Source organism: Orcinus orca, chromosome 4 (genome assembly GCF_937001465.1).
Source record: "Orcinus orca chromosome 4, mOrcOrc1.1, whole genome shotgun sequence".
Taxonomy (NCBI): domain Eukaryota; kingdom Metazoa; phylum Chordata; class Mammalia; order Artiodactyla; family Delphinidae; genus Orcinus; species Orcinus orca.
The window spans coordinates 87188236-87214142 of NC_064562.1; positions in this window are offsets into that span (position 1 = coordinate 87188236).

Here is a 25907-nt window from a genome sequence, read left to right on the forward strand (position 1 = left end):
TATAAATGTAGAATAAAGTTATTAACAATTAGACCACCCAATCTGTGGACTAGAATTAACAAAGGGTATCTCTAAATTGTTAATGGTTCATAATAATAGTAATTTATTATTCTGATTAACATAAAATCCACTGTCCTCTTCTTTTAAAGCAAACAAGCAAAAAAAAAAGTTCAGCTTCCTTCCATTTATTGTTGTGTAGCCCTTGAATTATTTTTATGGCATTTAAATATTTATGCAGTTTCTGTCTGATCAGCGTTACTTTCTTTCTCTTGTCTTCCCTCCTTCCTCTTCATTTAGGGGCTGTTCCTTTTTTTTCCCCAGCTGCTCCAGTGGAAACCGTCAAATATGCACACAACCCACTTTCTGGCCACATTTGACTGGGACTGAGGTGTATAGTTACCAAAAACCAATTATGGCTGCTCTCTGGGGCTGTGAAGCTGGGAGCTAGAAAAAGGAGTCAGCCTTCTGATGGCAGAAACCATGGGATGTGAGGTTCTCAAACTGTTTGGACCTGTGTTTCCCACTATGTGGAGAACCAAAATGACATCATTTAGAGAGAGAGAAAGGGAAGGAGGGAGAAAGAGAGAGAGAGATGGAGAGAGAGAGTGCTTGGGAGAGAGAGGTTGTCCTGTCAAGGTTCTGGTCCCTGTCTCTAGTTATTCCCACAGCCCAACTGCTTCTCTGCCACCCTTACAGTTTGTTTGTCCTTCCCTTCCATGATCTCTGTAATGCAATAGCTTCTCTTTATTCCCTATGCTAGGTTGAGTTCAGTTTCTGTTACTTGCAGTCAACAATCAACATTCTCCTGACTAATCTGCTTAATCTTTATGCAGCAGAAATTTCAAACATCTTATTAGGTGATATTTCATAAAGCTAACAAATGGTCATAACTAAGGAGAAACAAGTAGAGACTTTCTGGTTAACTAAGTTGAGTGATAGCCCAACTAAGTGGTCCTCTGTTTCATATAAGTGATCATCAATCTACAGGTCCAAAAGAAATCCCACAAGGAAGGTAGGAAATCATACACAAACACGTACACTTTCAAGTAAATACACATGCATACAAATAAACTGTGCTTGTGTGTGTGTGTGTGTGTATAATGTGTTTGAGAAGCTTAATGACCATCTAAATAACAATTGTTATTAATCCAGATTCTGGCATAGAATCATGAATAAAATCCTATCTTTTCCATTTACCGGAGAGAAAATTAGGCATGTTACTTACCCTTTCTGGGTCTTGTTATCATCAACTATTAAATGACAACAATTTGAGTACCTTTTAGAATAGTTGTGAGGTTTAAATGAGGATACACATAGATAGGGATACACATAGATAGAGATGTGGGTATGGATATAGATATATATCAATTAGAGAAATGTCTTGGAAGAGAAAGTGCTGTACAATATCATTTATTATTGTCAGTGACTGCTAAGTGCTAGCCTCTGTATTTTCCTCCTATGACAGAAGCTATACGAGTATCGAATAATTCCCATTCTTTTTTCCAAAAGCACACTTAGAATTCCTATCAACAATTCTTTCCCAAGCTGTACCCTATCACCATTACCTGAGGTGAAACTCATAAAATGACAAAACAGAAAAATAACATTGGCAATAATCACCGAAATTGCTTTCTTGTGACAGTTGCTAGAGGGTATTTATTAAGTTCATTTTTAACTTGGGATTTTATCATGACATTATCTTGTATCTGCATGCTGTGACTTGCATGATTTATCCTTCTAAAACACATTAATGACAAGCTATACATATATATTTGTTTTGTAAAATTGCAGAAAGAATCCACAAGTTTAGCTTTCAGTGTATCATGTCCACTGTGAACAGAATTGATGGATATTTAATAGGCTGTACTTAACAGTGAAAACAGGCTAGTGCTAGTGATTACATTTCTTAAACCAAATTGAGAGTAAACAGACCTGCCAATTCACTTAATATATGTTATTTAAGGTGTATAATATATTTTGAATACTTTAAGAATAAATAAGTTTATAACAAAATTTTAGAAGGTCATCTTTGTCTCAGGACATTAATTTTGTATTATATAAATCATTATGTATTACCTTCTATCTAGTCAAAATGTAGCAGTAGGAAAAGATTGAAGCATTATCACCATATGGAATTTCGTTAACTTTACAAGAGTTGAAATAGAATATGAGTGTTTGTCTGTTGTGTGCATATGACTTCACATATCTACAATATGATTTTATGTCATTCCAAATGCACATATATTTATTAAGGACATGTATTTCTATGGACTAATTTTAAGACATTTAACATAAATGTGACTAAATTAAAGAAAGAATTAAATGATTTTTTTAAGTGGGAGAAAATTTAAAAATAGAGAAAAATCTAAGTAAAAAAGCTTAAGAACATCTGGGGAAAGAAAAGGGAAGTAGAATCAGGGAAAATGCAACAAATCTATGCCAAAATTGTGTTATGATTAATGTTACAATGTTTGGAGAAGGGGTTTATGGAGTAAAAAACAATTAGAGCTTTAGTGATTAGGAGACTGAGTGATGTGATTTATGTCATTCTCAATGTAAGATTTACAGTGAATTTTGAATATGTAAATATGTGATGAGAAAATTTCATAAAAGGACTGAGCAGATCAAATCAGTGCCTCATAGATTTAACTACAGAGCCCTAGTTAAGAAATGGTGTCTATTTTTAGCCCAGTGAAATATACACATCTTCTTACTTCATATTCTCAAAGTGAAAGCCTCAAAGACCTTTAGAGCCTCCATTTATATGTAAATAGTGTTCAAGTCTCCTCCTTTCAACCATATACTCCCTGTTAGTTTTCTTCAATATTTAAAAACAATTTTTGCTATATATAATCTGATTATTTTAGCTTGAAATGATATTCATACATGAGAGAAAAACTGCAAAATTTCCCTTTTGCTGTTAAAATTATATCATCTTCAGTAAATTTTTAAACACTTAATTTAGAATATTCTTACCCAGTCAGATGTGTGCCTTATTTTCCCAATATACTTGACATATCTGTAATAGCCCATGTGATGAGAAAGTGGAACAGTGACTACAGACCTAAATTTAAATACTGCCTGTCAACCTAATACACAGTCTGGGAGTAAAGATAATTGATGTGTGTAGGGCAATCAGAATAAGCCCAAATACTAAATTATGTATTTGTTGCTGCTGTGCCACCAAGTCTGTTATCTGGTATGTTTATAAATTTTAAATTCTCCTTGCAGGGAAGATGTGCTTCTAATAACTCTGACTTCACGGTGAAATTAGGCTTTCGAAACATGATTCCAATATGTACTTATTTTGACTCTACGTAAGAAGATAATCTTTCTGTATCCTGGGCTAAATATTTCCTGAGTATTAAGTATTTAAAGTACTGTATTTCTCAGTAACACAGCCAGATAGGAAACTGCCAACAGTCCTAGAATATTTTCGTATGAATCTTTAGTCCCCTTTTCATTATTAACTTGAAAATTGACATCGGCATTGGTGCATTTAAATTTCAACAGGTGAAGATATGGAACTGGTGAAGAAAAACACACAGAGACAAATGGCCGAAAGGGAACGAGAGAAGATACAGTACATGACTTCAAGGTAACTTAGCTCTAACTCTCCTTCTAGGTTGTGAGTTTTTAATTAATAATATGGGTCAGAGAAGAGCTAGAGGGGTAGAGTAAGTACTATTTAATTTGTCCATCCCTAACAGCCACTACTGAAATCTCTTCAAAATGTATTACTGTCAGTCCACCTCCAGCCTACAAACAGGCTAGATTATCAAAGTGCATTTTGGTTTGTCTGGGTGTTTTGAAATGCAAAATATATTTTCCTATGAAAATATAATAACATTATAATGTTAAAATGACAATTAATTTTCTAAGCCAGGCAGCGTAATCTAATTTATCTGCTATATAGTTTAATAGTGGGGCTAAAGAGTACTATAGAACCTAAGATTTATAAAATTAATTCCATGAAATGTATTCTCAATTTCTAACCTGATCTTTGAAAAACATATCTTTTCTCCTGACTTGGCAGTGAGACATCTAGAATTGGTAGTTCCAGTGGGTGATCTACAGATTTGTATGATCTATAGATTTGTATGTTTAAAGTGATTTAGAACCAAAAGTAACCATGAATGAATCAACTCAAAGGCATGTCATTGTTTCCTCCTGCTACCGTGTGTTCCAGTCAAGATGATGGTACTTTCTGTTGGCACCATTGTGTAACAGAAAACATAACCCACAGTTTACAGATGAAGAAATAAACACAGAGTGATGAAGTGATTTGCCAAGGATCATAGAGCTAGTAAAACGGTAGATCCGGGGTCTGGGCCAGCTGTGAAATAATTTGAGGGGCCCAGTGGAAAATAAAAATGTGAGGCCCCTTATTCAAAAATCAGAAAGAAAAGATTTTTCCTTTCTTCCAGTTTGTCTCTCCAGCTGTCATGATGGTTTTTATTTGCTATTTGATATCAAGCTCCTTAGGGCATGGGGATATTCATGAGGCAAGTTCAGGAGACCTTTAAAGTGCCACCCGCCCTGTAACAGTGTGTGGAGGTCACACGTCTAGACACGCTCACTCCTCCCCGACTCCATGGGTGGCGGGTGTCAGCAGTTGCTGGGTGGTGGTAGCAGGTGGCAGAAAACCTACTCAGGAGAAGCAAGGGGGTGGGGTGGCCATGGAGGTAGGACGTGGGCACCAAGGCATACATGCTCCATTGTCTCATCAGACTTCACTTGCAAAACACAGATTCAAAGATAAAATTATTAAGAATTTCAAGACAGCTACTGCAGAGCATCAACTCCCAGGTTTCTGAGCATGTGTTCCTGGGAAGGTCACATGTACTTGAAGCTGATCCTATCCACAACACTAAACCTGATTATTTTATTTCAGATTTTTATATTTTCTACCATAGTAACTGCCTTTCTATGTTGAAGCCTATTTGTACAGTGGCCTTCTTAAAGTTTAACATTTTCATGGAGCGGGCCTGAGATTTGAGGTCTTAGGATAGAGAGCCCTGGACAAATGGTTCATAGATTCTGGCTTTTGAATTTACTCCAAAGGCATGCTCTTCATAGCAAAATGCATGCTCTTTACATTCTTGTCATCAGTAACTGTTGACCCCTGTTAGCAAAGCAGCCTCTGTGCTTTGACATAATAAAACTCACTAGGCACAAAATATATATTGCACTTGTGACTTCTTGACAATTACTTATTGAAAGTGTCAGAAGTAGATGTTACTTTTCAGTTTCATGAATGATGCCTTTTTTCTTCCAGCAGGCAGCCTTTGCCTCATCTGGCTTTGAACACTTATTGGCTGGTTTGTTGAAATATATTAGATCCATTAGGTACCCCATCCATGTTGTAGCTTTTAGTTATATTTGTATATGTGATGGGACATAGGTGCAAATTGGGAGAAGGAACATTATTGGGAGAAAGAAAATGTTATTCATATCAATTTTAATAAATGAACCAACTAATATAACACCTTTCTTAAGAAGATATTGATGAAATTTATGTTGCTGTTTGTTTTATCAGTTAACATTCACGTTCTGACAGAAAGGATTTAAGATAAGTGCAATGGAAACAGGTATTTATATTTTCTCTAGGAAAATTTTTGTCTTTTGAAATATCAGGCATCTAAATATACTGTCAATGTGCTAATCAATAGTTTCTCAGCTACATAAGCAGTTTGTGCTCATCTTTGTTTTTATCATAAAGGTGACAGGTATTTCAATGGTCCTGTCTTGATCTAGAATATAGTTATAGCTTTTTTCCTGTCTCTCAAAAGCACTCTAAATGTTTGAAAGTAAAGGAAGATAGTTAAGATTGACTGGGTTTTCCAAATTTGCTGAGATAGAATTTTCTAAATATTTTATGTACTCAGGTACATGTGAAAAGTTGTAGAACTGCAGTATTTGTTTTGGAATGAATTAAAAAGGCAGCTCCATCTATGACTGATTCTAATTGTTTCTATTGATAGAGGTAGGTATTTGAAGGTGGTACAGCTTTTTCATCTTTCCATAATTTTTCCTCCTAATTACCCAATTGCTCTATCTTAGTTATATAAAAAAGAAGCCTCCATTTTGAATGTCCACTCTATTATCTCTGCAGACCCACACACACACACACAAATTAGGAGGGTAGAAATGAAGTATAAATGATTCTCACTTCTTGAGATTTATTCAATCAGAATATTCAAGAGTAGGGAACCAAGAATCTGCATAAATAATTCATTTCCTTAATGATTACTATGTAGTCATTCCAAATCTAGCATACTTTTTCATTCAAACTCCTGGAATCTTTCTTGTTCTATTCTTCCCAAGATCATCACATGATTGCTTTCTTATATCATTCAGGTCTCATATCCAAATTCCCTGTGTTGAAGTATTTTTCCTGAACAATCTAGCTAAATGGGCACCTTCATTCCATATCCTATTTGGGTCAAACTCCATTACCTTGTTAACTTTCTTTCTTTGTATTAACTAGAAGTTGTCTAATTTATTTATTTGTTTATATGTTAATTATAAAAATCCCATGAGAAATTAAGTTTCATGGGAGATCTGTCTCTATTGTTCATTGTTGCATTCCTATAACTAGAATTGATCTGATTCATAATAATTCTCTTAAAAATTGTTATTGAGGAAAGTGATGTCAACATTATGGTGGCATAAGACCGAATAAAAAAATATTAGAACTAAGCATCCAATTCAGTAAAGTTGCAGGATATAAATTCAACAGTTAGAAATCAGTTGTATCTCTAATATACTAACACTGATTTCCTGTGAAAAAGAAATAAAGAAAATGATCCTGCTCATTAGCATTAATAGCAATAAAATATTTAGTAATAAATTTAACCAAGAAGATGAAAGATCTGTATAATGAAAACCTCAAGACTATGATGAAAGAAATTGAAAAAGACACAAAAAATAGAAAGAAATTACATGTTCATGAATAAGAATAATTAACATTGTTAAAATATCAATACCACACAAAGCCATCTATCTATATACTCAAAGCAGTCCCTATCAAAATTCCAATGGCATTTTTCACAGATATAGAAAAAAAGAAAAGAAAAAAGTCCTAAAATTGGTGTGGAACCACAAAAGATTCCAAATAGCCAAAGCAATCCTGAGAAAGAGAACAAACCTAAAGGCATCACTTTCTTATTTCAAACTATACTACAAATCTATAGTAATTAAAACAATATGGTACTGGCATAAGCATAGACACATAGGTTGATGGAACAAATTAGAAAACCCAGAAATAAGCCCCCACATATATGGGCAACTAATATTTGGCAAGAGAACCAAGATTACTCAAGGGAGAAAGGATAGTCTCTTTAATAAATGGTATTGGGAAAACTGGATAACCACATGCAGGAAAATGAAATTGGATTAAAGTCTTAAACATAGGATCTGAAACTATAAAACTCATGAAAGAAAAGATGGGGAAACATTCTTTCACATTGGTATTGGCAACAAGTCTTTGGATATGACACCAAAAGCACCAGCAACAAAGTAAAAATCAGCAAGTGGGATTACATCAAAATAAAAAGTTTCTGCACAGTAAAAGAAAACAATCAACAAAATAAAATGGCAATGTATGGAATGAAGAGTTATTTTCAAGCCATATATCAGGTAAGGGGTTAATATCCAAAATATATGAAGAACTCATACAACTCAATAAGAACAACAACAACAGAAACAGATAATCCAATTTAAAAATGGGCAGAGGAACTGAATAGATAATTTTCCAAAGAAGATATCCAAATGGATGACTGGTATATGAAAAGATGCTTAACATCACTAATCATCAGGGAAATGCAAATCAAAACTGCAATGGGATTATCACCTCACAATAGAAGGGCTATGATCAAAAAGCCAAGAAATAACAAGGGCTGGCAAGGATGTGAAGAAAAGGGAACGCTTGTGCACTGTTGCTGGGAATGTAAATTTGTTCAGCCATTGTGAAGAACAGTGGGGGTTCCTCAAAAATTTTTAAATAGAATTACCATATGATCCAGCAATTCCACTACTGGGTATATATCCAAAGAAAATGAAAAACATATATTGAAAAGATATTTGCACTCCCACGTTTATTGCAGCATTATTCACATAGCTAAGATTCAGAAACAACCTAAGGGTTCACCAACAGATGACTGGATAAAGAAGATATGATCTATATCTATAATTGTATCTATATATCTATATATATGTACATGTCATATATATATATCAAATTCATGCATGAGAAAGGACATCCTGGTGTTTGGGACAACATGGATGGATCTTTAGGGCATTATGCTAAATGAAATAAGTCAGAAAAAGACAATTACTGTATGATATTCCTTGTATGTGGAATCTAAAAAAGCCAAACTCATAGAAACAGAGAGTAGAATGGTGGTTACCAGGGGCTGCGGGGTGAAACTGTAGAGGTGTTGGTCAAAGGATACAAATATGCAACTAGAAGGTAAATATGTTCAGAGGATCTAATTAACAGCATCGTGATTATAGTTACCAATACCATATAATATACTTGAAAGTTGCTAAGAGACTGGATCTTAAATGTTCTCACCACATGAAAAAATGGTAAATATGTGATGCTTACACTGTGTTGGTAATCATACTGTCATATATAACTGCATCAAGTCAACATGGTTTACATCTTACAATTATAAAATGTTATATGTCAATTTTATATCTCAATAAAATAGTCACTGAATGAATGAGTGAGTTGTATAACTGTACTGCATTATTGACAACCACAAGCAATTTTTCAACATTCATACAAGGCAACCCTACTTCACTGATTTTTCTGCTTGGAAAACAGTGACATAAGGAGAGCAAATGGTTTCTCTAATATCTTATCTTGGAGTTAGAGTTCTACATTTAATGTAAAAATGAAGGCCAGATAATATATGCCATTAAAATGGAGATTGTTAGAATAAAAATAGAAATTATGAGATTATTTTGTAGTATTTCTTCACTTAATAGATTATCAGATAAGTTCAGAATGAATAAATGCCTCATTTAAAGACAGAATGATCTATAGGAGAACTAAGTCCAGGACTTAAATTTACCAATTTGCCAACCTAGCAGTATTTCTACAGCTTTCTCTTGTTTAATGAGAATTCTTAATGTTAGAAACCCAACTCAAGCAAAGGGAATTTGCTTACCACACAAGAGGAAGAGAGTGCTGACTTTAGTCTTTTTGTGAGCCTAGACCTCATACACAGTTGTGCATGCTTTTTCTCTCTATATCCATCTCTTCTCTGCTTCTCTCAGTGTGTTGGTCTTAGTTTCTCTAACTTGAGATAAGCTTTCTTTAATGTGGCTGGAGATAAGACCTATGCTCACCCTATTCTGTAAGATTCCAGGTTAGTAACCAATCCAGTGAAAGACAGCATTTCCCCCCAGAAACATGTATACGTAACATCATACAAGGCCTCTGAGGGTCCCTGCTTGAGTGTATATACTTCTCTGAGCCAATCACTGTGGGAGACAGATTAGTTGTGTTTAGCTCACAGAGGTATAAACTCATTTTTGTGTCCAAAAGAACAAGGTGTATTAATAAAACTAGGAGAAGAAAAAATTATACAAAGGGCCCACAAAAACCATAGCTACCACAAGCAATTATTCACAATTTGTGTTTTTTACATACACATGACCTTCCACATATATAAAGTTTATATAAAAAGCATTTTCCAAATGCCTTCTGCTTGATTATTTATCAGCTCTAAATTCAGCTATTTCTTTGTAACTATCAATAAAACTTCTGACTCCTCTTTTGAGATTATCGTGTATTTTCTTGATGATCCTTTCCAAGATACATCTCAAAAGAGATAAAAAATTTTGTATTGTTTGAATATGCACCATAATTCAAAAGGAGCAATTGAATACCTTAATAGAAGAGAAAAAAATGTAAAAACTAATTTCAGCTAGTAAGCATTAATCAATTTTATTTATAGAGGAAGGAAATGTTGATTTTTTTTCAACCTTACTCCCAGCAAGGGATTCACAGTCTCCTTAATTCTTCACAGGACAGTCAATTCTAGTCATCACATTTGACAAGAATTTCATGCAGGTCTAGAATTCTAAAGGGGAAGTAAATACATCTTGTAACTACTGCAGACTGTCTGCTTTTAGAGATCCTTAATGTGTCACCTCCCTGCCTTGCTCCTGTACCATAACTATGTGGCATTGGGAGGGATCTATACGTTGCCATGTTTCAGAATCCAGAAAAAAAAAAAAAATGACTCCAATACTTAGAAATGAAGCACTTTCACTTTAGTTGAAGCCCAACCTCCTGAGTCTTTACTTCCTGGATGATTTCCCAGCTAATTTGCAATGGAGAAATCTAATCTTTTTAAAGAAATCTCACCTCCCACAAGACTGCAGTCAGGGCTTCTGCAAGTATATCCAGGGTTCATGTTTGAATTGGAAAAAGGCATCTTGTTCAGCCAAAGAGAAAATGTGCCCCTCAGAGGATCAGAGCCACATGGTTCACAGCTCTGTGAGCAGATTCTACTCTGTGTAAGCAATACAAAACAAAAACAAACAAACAAAACAAGAATGCTCCTTCTTCTGTTGGGAACCAGTTCTGTGCTAGGCTTCATTTCAATCTCCATCTGTTCCAAGACAGGCTGCTTTTTCAAGGTGCACGAATTGCACAGCTGTGCATAGCAGCATGGGTATGGTTTTGCCAGAGTTATCAAAACAATAATTCAACATAGTACATTTTCCCACTATGTAAGAAATTCAGTCAGAAATAATAGCACCAGTGTCCTCTGAGCCTACTAAGTTGTCATTCTGAGCCAGGCTGTGCTTGGCATCCTTAGTTCCTGTTTGTTTACATCAACTCCTCTATGAGAGAAGGTGAAGAGCATATCAGTTCTGGAAATCCTATTGTTTTAAGGGTCTGCATTTCAAATCCCCCAGGAGCAACTCTTTGAACAGCAGAATGCCCAACTCTGTAAGAACAAGCCATAGGATAGTTTAAATTCTTCTTTAGAGAAAAACATTAATCTAAGTGAAGCCTATGCAGGAATATAAATCTGCTACAACAAACAGTAAATTTACATTACTAAGTATAACTCTTAAATGTTTAAGTCATAAATTCTTCCTTTCAGTTGATTCCCTGCATTAAGGTCTTGCCTAACTCACAAGGTTCTACAGACTGATTTATCTTTCACTGTCCAAGAGGAAATGGCACAAAGATAAATTTGAGTTTCTTAGTAAACAGAAATTTCTTTCAACTTTTCAGTGACAGTTTTCACAACTTAAGACAACAACATCCACTTAGACTGAGTTCCCAACTGGGAAAATTCCTACATTTCCAGAGAAAATCTTAATCAGAGACATAAAAAGTAAGTAGGAATGGATTCATTAACTTTCTAAAACGATCTTGAGAATAACAGAGCTGTTTCCTCTCTCTCTCTCTCTTTCTCCCTCTCTTCTTCTTTCTCTCTTTTTCTTCTTCTCTCCCTCATTTCTAATGCCATTAACTATGGAATATTCTCTTCTAAATTTTGTCAGCTTTCATAAATGTGCACCTGAGGAAAAACACTCAAGATAATCCTGAATTCAATAGAAATAAGAGGGTGATCCCAATATATGGATTCAGTTATCTCCCTATTTACAATTAATCAGAGCCCCATCTCTGGTTTAGAGTTGATCCCTTGGGAACTGATCTCCATAATGAGTGTGATTTGGCATCCGTGGGATAGAAAGGAGTTTTTCTAACGTGAATTCTGCACAAATACTTTCACAGTAAAATCCAGTTTTGCCTCAGCCCTATTTTGATTCAGCAGAATGCTAGGGTGTCCAAGGAAAAAAGGGATAGCAGATTCTCTAGCACCTTACTTTACATATGACCCCTATCTGGAACAAACAGAAAAATCTGTTGGGGGATTTTGAATTTCTCTTAAAATATAACTATTTCCTTCTCTTTAAATGGATGAATCCTGCTAACTACCAAATTTGTGCAATTTTATTAGAATTTAATATTTTTAGCCATATTTTTCAGATAGTGTAATTATGGATATCTAGAGGAGGGCACGTTGGGCTGGAATTTTAATCCACACTTCAACTATTTTAAATGGGTACATCACATCTGTTGGTATATCAATAGAAGAGAAGAAAATATAAAATTGAAGAGACCCTTTATGATTGAACTAACGTTGCTGGCTGGATACATATAAAATTATTAACCTACTTCTGGACAGAGAAGTCACTAGCTTGGTGTTTTTCTTTAATATTTATAATGCAAATTGGATTATTATTTGTAAGTATAAAGCAATGCTCAAAGAGCACCACTAAATTACATCTAACAAGACCAACAGTTGAGGACATGCCAGTTTCAGCAAATCCAATTGCAAGCCATTTTTATGAACTCTTGCTGATTTACACTCTGTTACAATTATTTTCCTTATCTATAGAATAAGAACAGTAAAGTTATTTTTAATTTGCTAAATAAAAAGGCAGAAATAAAGTACAGAAAAAAAGACAGAAATAAAGTAAACCCCAATTATTTTCTTGAATATTGTCTACATTTGTTGCCCTCATAAACTTTTCATCTGTTGAGATTGTTTGTCTTATTTATTACTTTTGTATTTGTTTACATTCTGATTTTACCAACTGGAATGTAAATTAACAGGTCAGTTTTCTGCTCTCTTTAACAGAGTGTCTCTAGCATCTACTGAAACTTTGACACATACTATACACCTCATAAATGTTTTTTGAATAAAACAGTGGATAATGAATTATACTACATTCTAGATACATAAAATATTTTTTCATTAAATAAACACGTATTTGCACCTATTAGATGGAAAGTACTCTTATGAAAAATTTTGTTATCTTGCAATAGACATGCAGAAAAATATCAGATATATAGGCTTAGTTTTCAACCATAGTGAGACTTATTTTACTTGGATTAGCGTTTAGATTTTTTATTTAAAAATCGATAGAGATCAGGAAAAGCAACAAGTGTTAGTGCTAGATAATCTAGTATTAATTCTGATTTGAGAAATTTTAAACAGAATGGAAAATATTTTTTTAACTATAGATAGCTTTAAGAAACAATGATAAAACTATTTCTTTGAAATACTTAAAAATGATAAAAATCTCACTAAGAAAATGGAATGTTATGACCTCCAATCTTTGAAAAAGGACTACGTCTACCTTAAAGTAAAGAAAAACAACACTTTCAGCTGAGATATCTGGTTTACTTTCAATTCATTTCAAACTCTGGTCATTCATTAAAACCACAGGTAATTAACATTCACCTCATTAGCAAACTAACTAATGAACTAACTCTCCTATGAATAATTGTTTATATGTATATATCTGTATAATCTCTTAACAGTAAATATTGGTCCTTCTACTTCCCAAGTCTATAACACAGCTAAAAGCAATTTCATACTAACTTAATAGTATCATGAAAACAGTGAATACATTTTAACATATGTAATTATCTTTATGTTCTCATTCATCTTTCAGTCACATATTGTCCATACATTTGTTGAGTGCCTGCTCTGTGTCAGTCATTTAAAAGTTTGCTATAAGCAATAAATATAATGAGTATATCCTGTAACAAAATCCCAAATCCTACATATTGATAATTAAAATAAAACAGTATACTCTAAAATAAGGAGGGAATATCTGTTTACACTGTACTCTTTCCCAATGTGTTGAAGTATAAATGAACTTACTTTAATTCTGAATATTTTGGATAAAACTGGTCAGTGAATTAATTTCTACAATCCTAAAAAAAGACTATATATGAAAACCTACAATACTTACAACATTAGATTTTTGTTCTTCATTAGCTACTCCTCAATTAATAAATTTATGGAATAGCCAGCAAAAACTACCTATCAGTAAAACACAGATTTATATCTGTTATAAGTATTTCATTGAGTGTAAATAATAACTCTCTTTCACTGAGGTTTATGATTTGCAGTGGGTTACTGAAAGGTATTATAAAATTGATGTCATTGGATATAATTACAAGTAGGATTCTCAGGAGATAGTTTGTATGTGATGCTCAGGAGAGGGAGACATCTATGTTATTTCCAAGGTCGTGTCTACTCTCTATGTATGGCAAACACGTTTTTAATATACCATAACTCTAAAAAGTGCTGGATAGAGGTTTTACCAGGTCACAATTTCATCATCCAAAATCAATGGCTGCTGTCTAAAGATTTGCTGCTACAGCAGAGACATTGAAATTTGTTACAACTGTCTTAACTGTTACCATTCCAACTTCTGCCATATGAAAGGATTAATGCTGTGCCATTAAAAAAATGTTTTATCTTGCATTAACTTTCTTGATGATCTGTGGAGCTTTAATCAAGTAGGATAGAAAGATCAGCTATTCAAACTACTGAATACTGAAAAGGTCACAGCATTGCTACACACTTCCATAATTTATTGTCTCCCAGTACATACTATAAAAATGATCACATTCCCTTCTCAAAGACAAAACACTAACTATTTGACATAAAGTCACCATACTCATTGAATTCAGATCCAATTTCAGTCAAAGCTGATAACACTATGCTACCTGTATAAAAGCATTGCTCTGAAGAATATAGCATAGTAGAATTATATCAGAGGATACCAGATTCAGTTAACAACCATATATTATTAGGAATGTGAAATTGAAAGTATCGTGTGTTTATCAGTAATACAAAATATGTTCAAAAAAATCCTAGATGGCACCTGTGTGATGGCTAGAACTTTTCACCATTGCAATGCAATAGTCATCCAAGAGATTCCCACATATGCCTTTCTGTTAAAGTTAGCTTTCTCCAGCCAGCGCATTGGAGATTCTCCCTGGATCCCGTTCTTGGGATGATGTCCTGAAATTTTTCTTACCTCTGTTGACTCTTCAATGATGTTCTCAGCGTTACTCATACAATAATAGAGTACAACTTATAAGTATTATTAATTTCCATGTTCATGGTTTCATTTTTCAGACACATTATCCAGAACTTAAAAATTACCTTTTTTTTTTGCTCCCAGAGTAGTCGATTTGTTTTAATCTTCCCTGGAGCATTTGAGCAGTTTCACTCTTCCATTCTCCAAGCGTAACCTCTGATTGTAGCTGCCTTCTCTGCCATTTTATTGACCCAAGACTGGAAGTTTAGTGCTTCCCAGAAACATCATTTTATCTCTCTTTCTGAGAAATTATCATCCTGTAATTTAGCTGAGAAGAAAAAAATTTCATATTTCAAATAATATAAAAAAATAAGTTTCAAGAAGAATCCTAAGTGTCCGTCTTACACTGTAAACAGATTTTTGATAGAGAGGGATTTTAAAAAAATGATTTTGTTTTCAGTTTTTTCAGAGGGTCACAGAAGGTTTATGATGAAAAGTTTCAGTTTCCTCCCTTACGCCAATCCCATACACTAAACAAACACTTTTAATCCTTTTAATTCTTATTTTTTCACTGGCATTCCTCTAAATAATATGCTGATATTGCTCTTTCTTGATTTATTAACTTTAGCGATTCCTGATTTTTATTTTATTTTATTTTTGATTCCTGATTTTTTATTCTGGTAGGTTAAGATTAAGCACACTTCTACACTCTTCCTCTCCCCTTCCGACAATACGTACCATTATTTTAATTTCTTTATTGCATACTTCTCTCATTTTGAAGAATACACTTATTCAAAGTGTATTCCGCCATAATCTTGAGACAGCATTCTTTTCTTTTATGGCCATGTTACGTGACTTGTGGGATCTTAGTTCCCAGACCAGACCAGGGATCGAACCCCAGCCCACTGCAGTGAAAGCACAGAGTCCTAACCATTGGACCACCAGGGAATTCCTGAGAGAGCATCTCTTGACTCCTCATATTTTGAAAATATATGGTGAGCACTTGTATCCCTCCACTTCTCTTTTATTCACTGCTTTCAACTTTCGTTCCTTTGTGTGTATCTATGTATTTTTAATATCATGGGTGAATGTTTCATATGTATGTATTCATACTTGGATCTATTACTTCCTAGATCCCACGTTTCTTCTTTCCTGTTTATCCTCAATTTACTAGAACATATTTTAACATAACATTTTAATAAAGACGTATGTGAACACGTGCTTTATTGAACCCCTTTAATCGAGCCCCTTTAATTGATAGTTTAGCTGAATATTGATCCAACTCACTAAGTTTCCATAGTGTTTGTACAAACCCTAAATATCATTAGGATTTGTCTTTTTCCATCATTGTTCAGAGTGTGGTGGGACCACTTCAAATTGAAGACATATCTTTAAACATTGTTTTCTTACTTTATTAATTATTTACATCTTAAATGTAAACTGTCTAATCTTAATGTGCCACATGGTATTTCTTCTGGCTAGTATTTCTATGCCACATATTTCCCCATCTCTTTAAAACTTTCATATTATGTTTTAGATGTGCCTTTTATAAACTACTTAGAGCTGGATTTCCATTGAATCCAATTTGAATCCTCTAAATTTAACAGGAACTCTCAATTCATATACATTTATTGGAATTACAAATATATTTTGACTTATTGTTACCTTTTTATTTTGTTTTTGCTTATAAGGTTAATTTTGTCTCACATGCATAGATAAAAAATACATATATATGGCACGTGCAATATATTCTTCTAGGGCTGCCATAACAGGATATCAGAGAATGGATGGCTTAAACAACTGAAATTTATTTTCTCATAGTTCTGGAGGTTGGACGTCTAAGATCAAGGTGCCAGCATGGTTGGCTTCTGTGAGACCTCTTCTGACTTCTGCATGGCTGCCTTCTTGTTGTATCCTCACTTGGCCTTTTCTCTGTGCACAGGCACTTCTGGTGTCTCTTCCTTTTCTTTTAAGAGCACCAGTCTTACTGGATTAGGATCCACCCTTATTATCTCATTTAACCTTAATTACCTGCTTAAAAGCCCTATCTCCAAATACTGACACATAAGGGGCTTAACATAAGAATCTGGGAAGGGACACAATTCAATCCATATCCATGTGTATTCTTTGTGATTTGCAGTTCTCAGTCACTCGTATGTTGGCCACCTCCATCTATTGCTTATCATACTCCATAATTTTTTTTATGAAAATACACCTCAGTTTATTTATCTATTCCATGGTTGATAGATATTTGAGTTTCCAGTATTTTACTATTACCAAAAAAAATGTTCTTAAGAACGTTCTTATACATGTGTCAAATGCGCATGTGCAAAGTTATCTCTATGGTACACACCTGCTGCTGGAACTTCTGAATCTTGATGTATGTATACCTTCAACTTTCCTGTAAATTGTCAAATATCTTCCATATGATTTACCAACTTCACTACAACCAGAAATTTCTGAGCCTTTTGTTGTTTCATATTTGTTAAAATCCAAGGTTGTCAGACTTTTAAAATATTATTACCATTCTGATGGGTGTATGATAGTATCTTACTGTGGTTTTAATTTGCATTTTTTGATTACTGACATAGTTGAACCCCTTTTCATATTATTGGCTTTTTGGATTTTCTGTCCTGTGAAGTGCTTAATTAAATCTTTTGCCTATTTTTCTACTGTGTTTTCTTTTTTAATTGATCTATGAGTTGTTTATTTAAATTACATTTTGCATCTTAGTCCTTTGTTGGCTAGATGTTTGGAAAATATCTCCTCCCAGTCTGTAGTTTGCCTTTCCACTCTCTTAAAGATGTATTTTAACTAATGTAAATTCTTAATTTCAATTTAGTTGAATTTCTGAGCCTTTTACTTTATAGCAGGTACCTCTTTACTCACACTGATGTCACAAAGTAATTCCACAAGTTATCTTCTAAAAGCTTCATGGTTTTGATTTTATGTTTAGGTATTCAAATTGCCTGGTGTTAATTTTTGTGAATGGTGGGAGGTAGGGGACGAATTTAACTTTTTTTCCCAGTACGGTTGCGAAAATATTCCAGCATCATTTATTAATAACTTTGTGCTTTTGCCAGTAATCTTTAATCTGTAATGCCAGCTATACTTATTTGGATATTTATTGTTAATATATTTTAAAGTTTTCTTCATACATGTCTTGCATATTTGTGTTATATTTAGTCTAAACTTTTAAATTTTTAAGCTATTTGAAAAAAATATTTTTTTAAGTTATCTTGTCTAATTCTTTGATGCTGGTAGGTAGAGATACAATTGATTATTAATCAGTTATTAATAACTGGTTTTGTAACATCAGTCTTAATAAACTTATTAATTCTAATAATTTATATATACCATTTGATTTTCTGTGTAAACATTCATATCATCTGTGAATAATGAGTTTTGTGTCCTCATTTCCAATCTTCATACATTATATTCCTATTTACATGCCTTACTATTTGGGCTAAAGTCTCCAGTGTAATATAGAACAGAAGTGTTGGTAGCGTGCATCCTTGTCTTTTTCCTGATAACGCAGAGAGAACTTCTGAAGTTTCACTGTATGTTCCATATGCTTTGTGGTTTCCTTATTCTTTAGTTTGTCAAGGTTTTTCCTGGATTCTCTGATGCTGCTGCATTCAAGGGTGAGAGAGGAGAGTTCAGTATAACTTGAACAACTGCTTTGTGGACAGCACTTTTATCAACTTGATTTCTACCCCTAGTCCCTTTTCTTCCCTCTATACCTGCCTGCTGCAAACTGGGAGCCACATCATTCTTTTGGCAGAAAAGTGGCACTTAACAGCTGCTGACAACTTCTTCTTTGCATGTATTGGGCTGAAATTATCCATATTATAGCAATTATATTCTATCTCCCAGAAAGTCATCAATGTCCCAACCCAGTAGTATTGCCCCCTTCTGTTTCTCAGTGCCATCATGAATGATTCTCTTTTATGATAATACCATCAATAATATATAACCTTCCTGAGCACTTAAGTATCAGAGACTACACTAAGAGTTTTATATCTATCAACTCATTTAACTTTTGCTCATTTCTATGACTTTATATGATTTTAATTGGATTCTGGCAGAGTGGAGTATGCTTAATTCATCTCTTAAGCTGGAAGCTCATTTAAGTTTTAAACTGTAATTCTATTTTTCTAATAAATTTTTACTTTCAGTTTTCTGTAATTTAAGTTCTTACCGTAACAACTATTTTGATATACAGTTGACCCTTGAACAACACAGAGGTTAGGGGCACCAAGGCTCTCACAGTCCAAAATCCGTGTATAACTTTTGACTCCCAACAAATTTAAACTACTAAAAGCCTATTGTTGACCAGAAGCCTTACCAATAACATAAACGTTTTGTTTTACGTGTTTTGATTAACATATACTTTGTATGTTATATGAATTGTATACAATATTCTTACAATAAATTAAGCTGGAGAAAGAAAATGTTATTAAGAAAAACATAAGGAAGAGAAACTACATTTACAGTACATTTATGCATTCACTGGAAAAAACTCACATATAAGTGGACCTGTGCAGTTTAAACTCATGTTGTTCAAGGGTCAACAGTAATATGATTTTTATTTATGTATTTGTAACTTCTCCATATTTACTGCCACTATTCCAAGACTGAAGTATACTAGTTCAGCAGTAGTCCAAATCCACAATTTTCATATTGACTGATTTATCTTAGTGTATTAATGAGAATTATGATATAGACAGACTCTCACATTTGATAATAGTTTTGCTTTTAAATATCAGTAAATAACTAGAGGGACTTTCCTGCCGGTCCAGTGGTTAAGACACCATGCTTCCAATGCAAAGGGCATGGGTTCAGTCCCTGGTTAGGGAACTAAGATCCCACATGCTGCATGGTGTGGCCAAAAAAAAAAAAAAAAAAACTAGAGAACACACCAACCAATATCAAATTAATAATAATAATAATAAAAACTTTGGCTTTTAGAATGATACCTTAAATTTTAAGCTAAAATACAAAATCAAATATTAAACTAAAACAAATTGAGCAAGAGTTATACATCCTATAATAAAAAATTCTATCCCTAAGAAAGTGGTTCTAAACATTGGCTATACATTTGAATCACCTAGAGAGTATTAAAAAGTCCTGATGTCTTGGTGCTACAACATACCAATCGGAATCAGACTCTCTGGGCTTTGGAATCCAGCATTAGTATTATCAGAAGTTCCCAGGTGATTCTGTAACTGAAAGTGGGGTCTGGCTCCTCGTCGTTCAAAGCCATTAAAGAGAGAAGATTGGTGGGAAGGAAAGTTTGCTTTATTTCAGTTTTGCCAGCAACTGGGGGTGGGGGGGAGAGCAGACTCGTGTCCAAAGGCTGACACCCCTCCACTGACAACCAGTGGGCAAGAGCTTTTACAGGCAGAGGGAGGGGCTACATGCAGAAACAGCACACTCAGCTCTGGCAGTCATCTTGAAATTGGTCATGCGGTGGTCTGATCAGCAACTTCTTGATTGTTTTAAGTACAATTAACCTTCAGTTCCAGGGTCAGTTTGTTCCCATTTCTTTGAGGCCAGTTCTCAGAATTGTGGCAGCTTATGTCAGGCTACTGTCTGGTCATCATGCAGTTAACTTCTTCCACCTGGTGGGAGTTTCAGTATCCATAAGACAGCTCACAGGTTACGGCTCAGAATATTATCTATAGCCCTTAGGAAGGGATTAAACGTCCTTGACTTTGCTTAATGACTATTGATAATATTGATAATAATATGACTATTATTGTTTTGTTCTGTTTGACTGCTTTTCTTTGCTTCTGCATTTTCTCACTTCTCTGATTAAACTTATTCTTTGGCTAAAGTTTTTCCACAGACAAAAGGCAGGCTGAGGACATGGGGGCAAGGGCCATAGTGTCCTGCAATTCTAATGTGCAGTCATGGTGGGGAAACCCTGACGTAAGAGACTCACCCAGGTGGGAATGGGTGGGAACAGGCCCATGTTTTCCATCCTGTGTGTCTAGTGACTGGCCACCACAATCACATCCCCATCACATGCCACCTGGCTCATTGATGCTGTAACACCATTAACTTTTGCTTCCCCATGACAATGGTATGAAAAAGTTCTTCCTCTCTTACTTGATATTCATCTCAAATCTATCTCCTTTCGCTGCAGAGGATCTCCTTTTTACAACCTTACATGAAATCTCTTTGTCCTGTCTGATGGACCTTTCTGAATTAGTTCTTAAGCAGAGCTAATGTTCAACATCTGAGTACAATGTCTATTTCTCTTGGATTTCCTTTGAAGGCTTTCCACTTAGATATTCCCAAGGCAAAGTAGAATATTTCTAATGATCTTTGGTGATTATTTGAATAGATATTATGTTATGTAAGACTGAAGAAAAAAACCCACTTTTCCATATTGTGTAATGAGATAATATCTCATACAGATTAGTATAAAGCCTTATTGCATATTTCTATTAGTTATCTGGAAGACAAAGTGAATGCATTCTCAATAAGATTAATAAATGAATTATGAGACATTATAATCTTTAATGAGGACCAGTAATATCAAAGAGATATAAAATTTAATAAATTAACATGATTGAATTCTTAAATTAGAATTCTTAATCAAAGGCCTTAAAATAAGAACAGAATGTTACAACAAAATAAACTCTTTCGTTAAATATTTAGTTAGAGGTAGAAACACTAAAAGATCTGTTTTAAATATGCATGTTGATTTAATGGAAAAACAAGGATTGCAACAACAATGAACCCAATTTTTGTTCTACATTAAAAGCAAAACACTTTTTTGAGACCAACACTTGCTAAAAGCTTTTGAATTTAATTATCAGTAAGGCTATAGTGAGAATAATTTATTCCATTCTGGGTACCTCATTAAAAAAAATATTCAGATGAACTAAGGACACTATATTATGAGAAGATGGTAAAACAGGTCATATATCACCGTACAGTCTAATCTATAAATCTGTTTATAGCATAAAAACTACTTGCATAGAACAAGGTAATTCAACGTGGTTAATGTAAAAGCAAGTTGGTTTCAGTCAAAATTATCAGGTATCAAGATAAAGAAAATTAAAATAAAATAAAGCCTTTCCAAGTTTGAGGTCAGACATGAAAGGAAGTTAGGATATTTTAAATACTATTACTCCTCTGAAAAATATATTTTCAAAATGTCAGAATGTCAAAATGTTTATAAGTCATATGTCATAGAATTTATACAAAGAGAGAAAAGTAGGAAGGTGTCCAATGACCTGACTCAAGACATTCCAAAATGACTCTCCAAAGACTTTCTAAAATCCAAAAATGGTTACCCTATAGAAAATAGCCCTGGTTGTTATTCTGACTTCACCTCCTGACCTTTCCTAACTATTTACCCCTTCCCAGACACACTGGTCACCTCAAACTCCACTAACCTGATTTTGGCTATGCCTTTCATACATTTTCTCTTGTCTGGAACATCTAGATATCAGCATTGCTGGCTCTTAAACTCAAAGCCTTCTCTGACAAGCCCTCTGAAATAGCCATCTCTCCCCACATCCCCATCACCATCAACACTCTGACCCTGCTTTGTTTTTCTTCAAAGAATTTAATTGATATTATTATATATTTGGTACTTATTCACACCCATCTCCCCACTAGAATGTAAACTCTATAAAGGCGAAGACTTTGGTCTGTTTTTTACTCACTTATTTTCCTCAACACTTTATTGAAATATAATTTGCATACCATAAAATACACCTATTTATGTGTAAAATTCAATCATTTTTAGTAAATTTATGAAGTTGTACATACATCACCACAATTCGGATGTAGAATACATCTTTCTCCCAAATAAAATTTCTTGTTTCATTGCAGTCAATCTGGTTCCCACTTCCAGTCCCAGGCAATCATTAATCTGCTTTCTATATGTATAAATTTACTTTTCTGGACAGTTCATATAAGTGGAATCATATATTAATATGCAATGTTTTGCAATTTTGTCTGTTTTATAAATTGCTGTACCCTACTTAAAACAAGGCCTGGCACAAAAATGACCCTAAATAAACATTTGTTGTATAAATATAAGAATGAATCAATCCAGATTGGGCTAAAATTCATAAGGCTTCACATTTACATCTAGTTCAGTTGTAAATTATCTAGATTAGCTATTTTAATAGCTAAAATTTAAATTTTTTAAATAAAGGGACTGATGGAATAAGACAAGGGAGGACAGAGCAAGCCATAATTTAGAGTAATAAGAAGTACTGCATGGTGGGATAAATTTATGAATCTTAAATATCCATTAAAATATTGGGTTGGCCAAAAAAGTTCATTCGGATTTTTCCATAACATCTTACAGAAAAACCTGAATGAACTTTTAGGTCAACCCAATATGTAGATTCAAGAAATTTTAAGGATATCAAGGCATAATTTTTGACTAAAAATCTGAGACTGTATAGCAGTTGATTATTGTAGCAATAGGAAATGCTAAGGGCTACAGGTATAAAAATGAATATTCCCTTGTTTACCTAGAAAATACATAGCATAGATAAATAATTTCTATGCTTCTGCTGATAAGTATCTCAAAAACATCAGCATGTCTTTATAATAAGGCAATTCAAAGATCAGTAGTTTATTTTGGTCTTTTTATGTCATTTACCATAGTTATAAACTGTAATTTTAAATGGTATTATGTGCAGGGTGGCTAAAACAATCCTTTAAGCTCTATTTTGAATCTTTCTCGACTAAATATGGCTCAAAAATAATCTTTTGTGTCCATGGAAGTGTCAAAATTTAGTTCACACATTGGAGAATTTTTTTTAAATGAAACTACATTCAGAACAAGACCAGTCACTCTGATGTTATTTTTAATACCTCCTGAACAATATTTTAGTTTCAAATAGTCAAGCTGTTTTTCTGCTTTTACCTTTTTTCATGAAGTCCATGGCCAAACAATCAGCCCATGGCTGTGGAGAGCCTGAGTTTAAATTTAGGTAAGCAGTTCATTGTCATTTACAGTAATCCCTTATATCACTTGAGAGATTAACAAACACAATTTTTCAAATTCCTGACATTTTCTTTCCAAGAAGCTTGCTTATGAGGAAAACCATCATGTGAAAAAAGCTCATTTATTTTTACTACTGTCTAAGAATTCTAGTTATTTGATTGTGTTAGATGCTTTGCTATGTTATTTTATTTGAAAATATTTCTGCTTACAGGCAGTAAATTACTGTTATCCATGAAGTTTTTGATAGGATTTTTAAAGAGTCTATTTCAGGGAAAACAGTTGAATGGTAAAGGGAGATATAAAATGGACAGGAATGTTGACCACTTAAGAACTACAGCTTAACTTGCTTCTTTTAATATTGGTCAGACCATGTAACTGCCTTAAGTTTTGTTGATTTTGTCCCCATTTTCTCTAGCTGTAATATAGAGAATGCATTGAAAATTGAATGTCATAATTAATAGAGGAAGGTAACCATCATAATTACAAGAAGAGACTTGTTAGTAGGAGCATTATTAAAAGACAGAGACTAGAATTTATTATCTACTAAGCTCCATGTACTCTTACGACATTTTAATAAATGCTATTTTACTCAAATAATAATCTTGTGAATAAGTATGATTTCTATATAAGCTATGAAGAAAGAAAACAACTGATAGGTAAATTTATTGACATGGATAAACCAGTAAGTAGGAACTTTATCAATATTATTGATACTTTCAAAGAATGAGCTTTTGTTTTCTTCATGAAATTACTATTTTTAATTTGATGATATCTATCTTTATTCTTTCTCTCCTTTTTCTTAATTTGCATTAAATTTGCTTTTTATTTTTCTAATTACTTAAGGTGAAAGTGTAGATCACTGATTTTAAACCAGGGATTGAAACACTAAGGCCTTCAGGACAAATTTGAGTCATGCCTTTTTTTCCTATGACCCTTGAGATAAGAACGGATTGTATATTTTTAAAGAATTTTAAAAAACACATAAACAAGTAAACAAAGGAGAATATGTGACAGAGATTTTAGGTGGACCACAAAGCCTAAAATATTTACTATCAGACCCTCTACAGAAAAAAATGTGCCAATCTCTGGTTTAGATCACTTACATTTTATGTAATTATCATATTGCTGATATGAAGTCTACTGTCTTTCTATTTGCTTTTTATGCATCTCAGATACACTTAGTTATTTTTATCCTCTTTCCCTGCCATCTTTTGGACTGAGTATTTTTATGCTTCCATTTTATCTGCATAAACTATAGCTATAACACTTGGGTTTAATTTTTAGTTATTGCCCTAAGGTTAATAACACATGTATTTATTTATCACATTTCCCTTCCAAATAATACTTCAAACACACAAATAAATTTTTACAAATTTTTACAAAAATTTTACAAAAGTAAAATTTCACCCCTCCTGTCCTTTGCCTATTGTGGTGATATATTGCATTTCATCACACAATAAATTGTCATTATTTTTGCTTAAACTATCAGTTAATTTTAAAATAGGTTAAAAATAAAAAGTATTTTATGTTTGCCTATAAATTTACCAATTCTGTCACTCTTCACTCATTTGTATAGATACAAATTTCCATCTGGTATCATTTCTCTTATTCCTGAAGAACTTTCTTTAACATTTCCTTTAGTAAAGGTCTGATTTCAGTTAATTCTCTCAACTATTTTGTCCAAACTCTCTTTGTGTTCTTCATTTTTGTAATATTTTTACTAGCCAATATTTCTAGGTTGACATTTATTTCTCTGCATTATTTTTAAAATGTTCCATTGTGTTCTGAATTGCATAATTTCAGGTGAGAAATTTGCTGTAATTCTTAGTTTCTTGGCACAAAAAGTGTTCTCCTTACAGTGGAGGCTTTTAAATTTTCTCTGTATCAAAGTTTTTTAACAATTTTATTATAATGCAACTAAATATAATTGTTTTATATTGCTTTTACTTTGGTTTATTGAACTTTGTGTGTCTGTGGATTTATAGTTATTATATTTGGACAAATATTTTTTATCTCTGATTTTTTTCTATCCACC